This window comes from Phaethon aethereus (assembly GCF_964289735.1).
Source record: "Phaethon aethereus genome assembly, chromosome: 2".
Classification (NCBI taxonomy): Eukaryota; Metazoa; Chordata; class Aves; order Phaethontiformes; family Phaethontidae; genus Phaethon; species Phaethon aethereus.
The window spans coordinates 42,081,007-42,092,465 of NC_138582.1; positions in this window are offsets into that span (position 1 = coordinate 42,081,007).

Sequence of the window (11,459 nt, forward strand, 5' to 3'; positions counted from 1 at the left end):
ACAGGGCACGGACTCTGGCGGGGTTTCAGGCCAAAGACCTTTATTGCTATAAGTGTCCGCTTTTTATGCAGTTACAGCTCTTTCACGCGCCACAAAATATGTCCTGGTTGGTTACCACACACAGTCCACGCACTTCTTCACAGTCAGGGTTTGCTGCCTGCAGGTGTCCACGCGCTCCTTTACTTCCTCTTAGCTGTTTACCACAGCTCCTTCTCCTCAAGGCTGAGCCCTGCAGGTGTCCAGCTGTTTACCAGCTTCTCAATGCCACAGCTCCTTGTCCTTAAGGCCGAGCCATACAGATCAGCGCCACAGCTCCTTCTCCTTAAGGTCGAGCCCTTGCAGGGTGATCCCAACATCTCTCTCTTTTTGTTTATCTATAAACAAAACCTGATGGTTCATTCACAACTCGAGGACTGTGAGGAAGATGGACCATCTGTACATTCTTGTATAGTCCTGTGCCGCGAACTCAGCCCAGCAGTCGGTCGATGCCAGCTTTACGTGGGCGTCCCCACGGAGGTAACGGTGGCCTTGCCGTACACCGGCCCACTGCCCTTCGGGAAATCCCGGTATTTACACGTTTGCAGAGGAACGAGTTTTGACACACGTGGCCAGCAAGTTTCGGAACTCACCTCCGTTGTCACCTTTTAACACAGGGAGACTATGGCACATGCGCCCGCTGGCCAGACGTGCTGCACACGCCACAGCCACCCCGTCTATTGGTTCGTAGGCTTTGTTCACACGGCATCTTACCATAATCCAGCAGTCACATATCAACTATGCTTAAGCCAATAGCGGAATGTTACAAGGCAAACAATTCTAGCTGTACTACTCCTAGCGATGGAAACTACTCCTAGCGATGGAAAAAGCGCTTGTACAAAACTATGAAAACCAATATTATATCTTACCAAAGGATTTGTAATTATAGAGCGCTTTGCCCTAAAAGCTTTCCATGTTCCTCTAATGATACCGCTAGAAACACCAAATATACCTAAAATTCTCTATGCTCCCAACTCTGTTACACCGTATACATCATGGGGAGAGTATCTTATTCAAATGCACTCTTTGATTCCCTGCAAAAGAAATGATACTTTTGTGACAATGATTACAATGACATAGAACAAACCCACGATACCATTTTATATATATAGCATATTGAAGTTCCTGCTCTTGACCATCCAAGGAGTGCCACTGAGACGGTCAATGAGCCGTCATTCCCCATACAAAAGAGCAAAAGTGTCAGCTGGCGATACGTTGGAGTCAGACTCCGCATTCGTGGGACGTGTGACAGGATCTTCTGGTTTTACTGCCGGCCGTACCGACCTGGCCGGTACCCACTTTGCTCCGTCCCCTGTTGAGACACAAGCATACCCTCGACCCCAGGTTATCAGCCTGAAAGGACCTTCCCATTTTCCTGTTAACAAGGATTTTACCCAAACTTCCGCGTGACTATCTGCCCCAATACCATTCAGTCCTGTCAGGGATGAAAAATGCTTCAATAATACTGGCTGTTGGGTGTCATCGTCAATGGTCAAATGATTAAGAACATATACTGCCTTTTGCAGTCGGGCCTGCGGGGATTCCCCAAGCATTCCCCCTTTTTGTTTTTCTAACATGTTTTTTAAGGTTTAATGGGTACGTTCAACTATGCCTTGGCCTTGTGGGGAATGTGGAATACCTGTGATATGGACTAGTCCCCAGTCCTGGAAAAACTTTTGAGTCACAGCACTGATATAGCCAGGGGCATTATCAGTCTTCACTTGTCGCGGAATTCCGAGGGCAGCAAAAGCACCTCGGAAGTCTCGGATAACATTGCGGGCTCTTTCCCCAGTCTCGGCCGTAGCCCAGAGGGCTCCAGAATAGGTATCTACTGAGACATGTACATACTTCTGCTTTCCAAAAGAAGGGACATGCGTAACGTCGGTTGGCCAAAGTTGAAGCGCCTTCAAACCACAAGGATTCACTCCATTGGAGTGACCAGGGGCAAAGGGTTGACAATCTGGGCACATTTGTAAAATGGTTCGGGCAACCGACCAGGGTTAAGTGGAACTGTTTGCATAAAGCCTTTGCTGACTGATGGAAAAAGGAATGTGATAATTGAGCCTGTTCCTGAAGGGAGGGAACTGGTGCAGCCCAGGTGGGAGCAGCCAGACGATCTGCTTGCCTGTTGCCTTCAGCTAAAAATCCAGGCAAGTTGGTATGACTACGAATATGCAGTACATAAAAGGGATGTTGTCGGGCAGTTAATAAGGTCCATAACTGTTTAAGTAAACAAAAAAGCTTTTCCTGACCAACCTGTTTTAGCCAGCCTTTCTCCAGTCTCCTGACAACCCTGGCAACATATTGCAAGTTGTTACCAGGTTCAGTGGTTCAGACCATTTCCAAAAGACTTGGAGAACAGCGGTGAGTTCTACAATTTGAAGGGAGCCTTCAACCTGTCTGACATCCTGCCGCCAGTCACCTCCCTCATACCATACCATCACTGCTTTCCCAGTCTTCCCGGATCCATCTGTAAATACAGAAATTCCATCAACAGGTGCAGGCCTGCATAACAGTGACGCTAACAGTGACACTTCTCCACAAAGAATAAATAGTTTATGAGCAGGCAAATGAATTGATATTTGCCCTGTGTAGCCTTCCAATGCAACTTGTAATGATAGACTATTAGCACGACACCAGGTTAAATACTCCATGGTCAAAGGCACAAATATCATGTGAACTTCTTGTCCACTGAGCTCAACCGCTCTTTTCCGGCCCTTGCAAATCAGAATGGACATCATTTCAATCCTTGTGACTATGGTTTTGGCAGGCTGATGTGGTAAAAAGACCCATTCAAGGATTACTAAGGGATCAGGCTTTAGTTCTGGAACCCACTGAGCAATTAGCCCTAAAGGCTGGCGGTTGTGGTTAATAATAAACAGTTGTAAGTCTTTTCCTTCGACAAGTCGATGAGCTTGATTCTCTTGTATTTTCATGGCTATCTGTTCTAACGCCGCTTTTGCCTGAACGTTAAGCTTGCGCTTCGAAGCGATATTCGGGTTTCCCTTTAACAGACTGAATAGAGGCATCAGTATGCTATTGTCAATTCCTAAAAAAGATCGTACCCAATTAATGGTACCAAGCAGTTTCCGTAGGTCATTCGAAGTCCGTACGTTTGGGTCCAATTTCACAGCCTGAGGCTCAATTGTAGCATCTAGGATCTTCCACCCCAAATATTTCCAGGGGGTATAGTTTGTACCTTCTCAGGCGCTATTTGCAGACCAAACTCTTCTAAACTTTTCCTTGCATCCTGTATCACCGACACCAACAGGTGCAGCGCGGATCCAGCAAACAGGATGTCGTCCATATAGTGATAACATATGATGTTCGGATGGCAACACCTGACGCCAGAGAGTGCTGCGGCTACGTACATCTGACATATTATGGGGCTATTCTTCATTCCCTGAGGTAGAACAGTCCAGTGATAACGCCGCATTGGGCGATGCTGGTTTACTGTTGGTACTGAAAAAGCAAATCGGGGTGCATCCTCGGGTGCTAGTGGGATAGTAAAAAAGCAGTCCTTAAGGTCTATTATGACAATGTCCCAATTTCGCGGTAACATTGTAGGTGACGGTAAGCCGGGTTGTAAAGTTCCCATATCCTCGATGATGTTATTTACTTGGCGCAGATCATGCAACATTCGCCATTTTCCACTCTTTTTCTTGATAACAAATACAGGAGTATTCCATGGGCTCGTGGTGGGCACGAGGTGTCCTTGCTGGAGTTGTTCCGTGATTAGTTCCTCGAGCGCGTCGGCCTTTTCCTTTGGTAGGGGCCACTGGTCCACCCAAACTGGATCATCGCTAAACCACTTCAGGCGGAAAACAGGCCGCTCTGCAGTGACCCCCCTTAAAAATGTCTTGACTCACTTGTTTGAATAGTTACTCCCCAGGAACCTAATATATCTCGACCCCACAGGTTCAGGGGCACCTGAACGACGTAAGGTTGGATGTTGGCTGTCTGGCGCTCCGGACCCACAACTTGAATGACTTGAGCACTCTGCCGAGAAACAGAAACTCCGCCAACTCCAGCAATGTTAGCTCCTGCATCTATGGTGGGCCAGGTCGGCGGCCAACATGAAGCAGAGATAATGGTAACATCTGCTCCAGTATCTATCATTCCAGTAATGGTAATAGATTCTGGAGTCCCTGTCACATTTCGCAAAACACACTTCAGATTCGGGCGTGTGGTCTGGATACGCTGAGCCCAAAAGATCTCTGGAGCCCCTGTAGAACCGAAGGCTCCTTCTCCTCTTTCTGTCTGTGTAGCATGTGGTACCATACCTTTAAAGGGTACCAACTGGGCTATGCGAGTCCCGGCCGGGATGGAAACAGGCGGGGACGTGTCCATACCATTGCTTGGATCTGTCCCATAAAATCGGCATCTATTACACCCGGTAAGACGAACAAGCCTTGCAGTGTTGTGCTTGAACGTCCCACCAGTAGAGCGCTGAGACCCAACCCCAAAGGGCCTCGCACTGACAAAGGGACACGGTAAACGCCCTGATCTAAAATGGTGAGGTTGGCGGCTGTGGTGACATCCACTCCAGTGCTGCCTCTGGTGGTGGCACAGAGGCCATCCAGGCCTGTGGTTGGTGGTAGTATGGGCCTAAACTGTTCTGGCTTGGGGATACTGAGAGCGGGGTACTTGTGTCAGAGCGCGCCCCTGAGTCGCGCTGGCTTTCCCGTTTCCCTGGTTTTTTGGTAAAAACTGCCTGTTCTTCCTGTAGTTGGGCTGGCATTGGTTGGCAAAATGCCTGCCCTTCCCACAGCAGGGGCAAATACCCGGGCCTGTTCGTCCCCCTGCAGCTTGCTGTGGACAGTTTCTTTTAAGATGGCCCGGTTTGCCACATCTAAAGCATGGTTTGTTATTGATTTGCACTGCAGCGGCAAATGCTGAGGCCAGAGTCTCAGTTTGATAGGTAATGGATCCGACCTTATTACATGCTTCTATCATCTCGATAAGGCTTGGATTTCTTAAGGTCTGCAAAATTCACTTACAGTCTACATTGGCATTCTCAACCGCCAATTGCGTGATTAATGCCTCTTTGGCCTCTATATTGTCAGCCTGCTTATTAATCGTCTCTTGCAGCCAGTCGATAAAAAGCATATATGGTTCATTCGGTGCTTGCTTAACAATCGTAAAAGACCTCATTGCTTTACCGACGTCAGGAACTTTCAACAAAGCTTGATGTGCCAGATCGGCAGACTGTCTAAGAATGTCGGGCGCCAATCGTGCCTGCAGTTGTGGCGAATCGATTGGCGCCTCCCCTGTAAGTTGAGGAATGCCTGCCGCCCTTAAAGGATCCCCTTCACCTCGCCCCAGATTATCTATCGCCGCCCTGTTACAGAGGTCTCGCCACTGAGACAGAAAAAGTACTTTCTGTGTAGGCGTGAGTATAAGGTCCATTAGCTGCTTGATGTCAAAGGGAGTTAACAGCTGCCCTTTCAGCACAGTGCTTAACAGTCCTTGAGCAAAAGGCGAAGTCAGCCCATTGTGCATGACTGTCTTTCGTACCTCTTTGACCATCTCCCACCGCATCGGCTCCCACGTATTCGGTCCATTTTGTCGTAGTACAACAGGGCATGTGATGCGCGTGGCAATCTCCAGCTCCCCCTCTGCCAAAGCCTGTTGTCTCATATTTTGCCAATGTTTAGCAGGGTCGTGTCTTGAGTTGGGGGAAGGATCACCCCAGGTAGCCCCCTCCTGTTGTGGCACGGGCAACCAGCGCTCGTGTTCCGGGTCAGGAGACGGGGGCCAAGAAGGAGTTGCCACCTCTGTTGGTTGCGTTAGCAGCGAGGCAGGGGTGCGGGTGGGGGATGCGGGTGGGGGTTGCTCGTTCTCATCATTCCCAGCTCGGCCTCCCTTCTCTCCCGCTGTCCACTCTGATTTTATCGCCTTTATAGAGTCGTTAACTAATCGCCAAGTTGTTAACACTTTCGCAGCCGTATGATCCCCTTTAGAGGCTGCTTCAAACACCAATTTCCCGGCTTTGTCCCAAGTACCTCGCTCAAAAACTGTTGCAGAGTCTGCTGCTAGCCCCTGGCTCTTCAAAAATGCTAACAATAATCGCAAAGTTTGTTCATCATAAGTAATCCCCCTTTTCTTCAAAATTTTTGCTATAAGACAAAAGATTGCTTTTTCTTCTGAAGATATTTGTGACCCCATTACTTATCGTCCCCAGCTGCTCATCTCTTTGGTGATTATTCGTCCGGACTGCAGCTCTGGTCCGCTGTTATTTTCTCCTGCAGCTCTGGTCCGCTGCTATTTTCTCCTCAGGTGGGCTACTCCACCGGTTGTCTCTTCCTATGATTCAGGTCCCTGTTCGGGCGCCATTTGTGGAATAACAGGGCACGGACTCTGGCGGGGTTTCAGGCCAAAGACCTTTATTGCTATAAGTGTCTGCTTTTTATGCAGTTACAGCTCTTTCACGCGCCACAAAATATGTCCTGGTTGGTTACCACACACAGTCCACACACTTCTCCACAGTCAGGGTTTGCTGCCTGCAGGTGTCCACGCGCTCCTTTACTCCTCTTAGTTGTTTACCACAGCTCCTTCTCCTCAAGGCTGAGCCCTGCAGGCGTCCAGCTGTTTACCAGCTTCTCAATGCCACAGCTCCTTCTCCTCAAGGCCGAGCTGTGCAGATATCCAGCTGTTTACCAGCTTCTCAATGCCACAGCTCCTTCTCCTTAAGGCTGAGCCGTGCAGATCAACGCCACAGCTCCTTCTCCTTAAGGTCGAGCCCTTGCAGGTTGATCCCAACAGGTCTCGAGGGAATTGTTGGGCGCAAGCTGCTGAAGCCAGTTCTGGTTCCATCACTGCTGCATGTTGCTTAGTTTCAGTGAAGTTCATTCTTCATCAGTCTGGGTGATTCTTACTGTAATACCATTGATATGGTAGATAGCAACCATAGTAGTAATGTCATACTATATTGTGTAACAATTAACATAATACAATTCAAATTATTGACTATTTTCACCCAAAATCAAGTCTCCTTGAGGTACACAACCGACTTCCCCATCCTTCCGCATTACCCACCAAGTGCACCCAGGTCCCTGGGCAAAGGCAATCCCGCGAACGGGTTTGCCTTTGCCTGAGGCAGGAGTAACCCAGACTGTCTTCCCCAGCATATTTCTCACATGCACCACAGGGACTTTATCCCCTTCTACAGTACGTAGAAGTTTTGATTGGGCAGGGCCGGCTCTATTAGTAGATCCCCTAGTGTTGACTAACCAGGTGGCTTTTGCTAAATGTTTATCCCAATGTTTGAATGTCCCATCACCCATTGCTCTCAGTGTAGTCTTTAACAGTCCGTTGTATCGTTCAATTTTTCCGGAAGCTGGTGCATGATCGGGGATGTGATACACCCACTCAATGCCGTGCTCTTTGGCCCACGTGTCTATGAGGTTGTTTCGGAAATGAGTCCCATTGTCTGACTCAATTCTTTCAGGGGTGCCATGTCGCCATAAGACTTGCTTTTCAAGGCCCAGGATAGTGTTCCGGGCGGTGGCATGGGGCACAGGGTATGTTTCCAGCCATCTGGTGCTTGCTCCCACCATGGTAAGCACATAGCGCTTGCCTTGGCAAGTTTGTGGAAGTGTGATATAGTCAATCTGCCAGGCCTCCCCATATTTATATTTCAACCATCGTCCTTCATACCAGAGGGGCTTTAACCGCTTGGCTTGTTTGATAGCAGCACACGTTTCACATTCATGGATAACCTGTGCAATAGCGTCCACGGTCAGGTCCACCCCTCGATCCCGAGCCCATCTATATGTTGCATCTCTTCCCTGATGGCCTGAGGTGTCATGGGCCCACTGAGCTATAAATAATTCACCCTTATGTTGCCAGTCCAGATCCACCTGAGCCGCTTCAATCTTAGCAGCCTGATCCACCTGATGGTTGTTTTGATGTTCTTCGGTGGCCCGACTCTTGGGTACGTGAGCATCTACATGGCGTACTTTTATGACTAGATTCTCTAGTCGGGCAGCAATATCTTGCCACAATTCAGCAGCCCAGATGGGCTTGCCTCTGCGTTGCCAGTTGCTCTGCTTCCATTGCTGTAGCCACCCCCATAGAGCATTTGCCACCATCCATGAGTCAGTATAAAGATAGAGTATTGGCCATTTTTCTCGTTCAGCAATATCTAAAGCCAGCTGGATGGCTTTCACCTCTGCAAACTGACTTGATTCACCTTGTCCTTCAGCAGCTTCTGCGGCTCGTCGTATAGGGCTCCGTACAGCAGCTTTCCACCTTCGATGTTTGCCTACAATACGACAGGACCCATCAGTAAACAGGGCATATTGCCTTTCGCACTCTGGCAGTTTATTTTATGGTGGAGCCTCTTCAACACGCGCCACTTCCTCTTCTGGTGATATTCCAAAATCTTTGCCTTCTGGCCAGTCCATGATCACTTCCAAGATTCCTGGGCGATTAAGGTTTCCTATTCGAGCCCGTTGTGTAATAAGCGCGACCCACTTACTCCACGTAGCATCAGTCGCATGATGTGTAGAGGGCACCCTCCCTTTGAACATCCAGCCCAGCACCGGCAGTCGGGGTGCCGGGAGGAGCTGTGCTTCAGTACCAACCACTTCTGAGGCAGCTCAAACTCCTTCATATGCTGCCAATATCTCCTTTTCAGTTGGAGCATAGCGGGACTCAGATCCCCTATGTCATTGACTCCAAAACCCTAGAGGTCGACCTCGAGTCTCTCCTGGTGCCTTCTGCCAGAGACTCCAGGTAGGGCCATTCTCCCCGGCTGCCATGTAGAGCACGTTTTTAACATCTTGTCCTGCCCGGACTGGCCCGAGGGCTACGGCATGAACTATCTCCTGTTTGATTTGTTCGAAGGCTTGTCGTTGCTCAGGGCCCCATTTAAAATCATGCTTCTTCCGGGTCACTTGATAAAGAGGGCTTACAATCAGACTGTAATTTGGAATATGCATTCTCCAGAAACCCACAACGCCCAGAAATGCTTGTTTTTCTTTTTTGCTAGTTGGTGGAGACATAGCTGTTATTTTATTGATCACATCCGTTGGGATCTGTTGACGTCCATCTTGCCATTTTATTCCTAAAAACTGGATCTCTTGTGCAGGTCCTTTGAGCTTACTTTGTTTTATAGCAAAACCAGCTTTCAGAAGGATTTGAATTATTTTCTTCCCTTTCTCAAAAACTTCTTCTGCTGTGTTGCCGCATACGATGATGTCATCAATGTATTGCAGATGCTCTGGAGCTTCACCCTGTTCCAGTGCAGTTTGTATCAGCCCATGGCAAATGGTAGGGCTGTGTTTCCACCCCTGGGGAAGTCGATTCCAGGTGTATTGGACACCCCTCCAAGTGAAAACAAACTGTGGCCTGCACTCTGCCGCCAAAGGGATCGAGAAAAACGCGTTAGCAATATCAATGGTGGCGTACCACTTGGCTGCCTTTGACTCCAGTTCATATTGAAGTTCTAGCATGTCCGGCACGGCAGCGCTCAATGGTGGCGTGACTTCATTCAGGCCACGATAGTCTACTGTCAGTCTCCACTCTCCATTAGACTTTTGCACTGGCCATATGGGGCTGTTAAAGGGTGAGCGAGTCTTGCTGATCACTCCTTGGCTCTCCAGCCGACGAATCAGCTCATGGATGGGAATCAGGGAGTCTCTGTTGGTGCGATATTGCCGCCGGTGCACTGTTGTGGTAGCGATCGGCACCTGTTGTTCTTTGACCCTGAGCAACCCCACCACAGAAAGGTCTCTGAGAGACCAGGCAAGGTGGACAGCTGTTTAATTTTTTCCGTCTCCAAGGCAGCTATACCAAAAGCCCACCGGCACCCTTTTGGGTCCTTGAAGTACCCTCTCCTATGTCTATGCCCAGGATGCACGGAGCCTCTGGGCCAGTCACAATGGGGTGCTTCTGCCACTCATTCCCAGTTAGGCTCACTTCAGCCTCCAGTACAGTCAGCTGTCGGGATCCTCCTGTCACTCCAGAAATACAGATAGGTTCTGCCCCTATATGGCTTGATGGCATTAGAGTACATTGTGCACCAGTGTCCACTAAAGCCTTATATTCCTGTGGGTCTGATGTGCCAGGCCATCTCCAATAAACTCGGTTGTCCCTCTCCTCCGCCTGGCTGGAGGCAGGCCCCTCTAGTCCTGCTCATAGTACTCGTTACCCACTTCTTATAAATAGGAATCAGAAGTCCCTTCAAGAGGATCAGAGGTGAGATCAGCTCTTCTATTCTTTCTGGGGAACTGCCCACTGGAAAGTGGAGCGACGATTTTTCTGGAGGAACCTGGACCCCCTTTTGTAATTGTTTTTCCTTGCAGCTCGTGTACTCGTGCCTCTAGGGTCGAGGTAGGTTTTCCATCCCACCTCCTCATGTCCTGTCCGTAGTCACGCAATTGAAACCACAGGGTGGCTTGCGGTGTGTATCCTCTGTATCTTCTCTCTTGAACAGAAGAGCGCTTACTCCTAATGGCTGAGACACTGGTCCGTACGGGTGGAGGGTAGGGCATATCCTCTTTGTCCCGGAACTCCTGGGACAGTTTCTCTACAGCAGAGACACAGGCCCGTGTTGCGTGAAGAGGCAGAGCAATCTGGCAGAAACTAAACCCCCTTGCTTTCCAGTTGATCCTCAGATATCGGAGGGACTGGGGGCGGCTGAGCTTAGGTTCTGAATGATGCCTAAAGTTAGCGTTAGTAGTCCAGTCGCGCCCAACACCTTCGTTGGAGTATCACGGGTCCAGATGCACTACTAACATCACACTACCTGCTCAGCCGGACACCTCCTGAACTAACACGGCCGCACTCAAAGGTACGGTCGCGTTCAGGGACAACACACACACGGCTGAGTTAATCAATAGTGCGATTTATTGAAGCAACAGATACACAGGTTCTTTGGATTGCCGGTGATAAATTCACTGTCTGCAAAGCACGTGCAAATGCCAAAAATATGAGTAACACTACTTGGCTATAAACGTGTTAAAAGATGTAAAGTGACTCTATATAGAGATTTCTAAGTTTCCCGGGGAGGCACTTGGTATGACCAAGTGTTCGAATCTTACCCAACGGCGTCCCAATGGGGGGAAGAGAGGCTCAGCCCGTCGACTGATCCCAGAAGGTAGAATAGTACATGACGATGGTATCTTCCCTAACATCCAGCTCGTAAAACACTATTTTATAGTGTTTTACTTTGCAGGTGGAGCTTGAGTGACTCTAGTCATACAGACCTTTATCAGGATTGGTTCAGAATTCTCTCGCTTCGCGTTTAAAGGTACAGACTAGGAAAAATTCAGTGCGCATGCTCATTGAGGAGGGGTCGCACCTTGGGAGGGTGGTAACTTTTGAGAGGGGTGTGCGTTTTAGTATTATAATGATATTATAATTAGCAAAGTTCACTCTAAGTACAGCGCTTCATCAAAGTTGACAGGTCCTTGGCC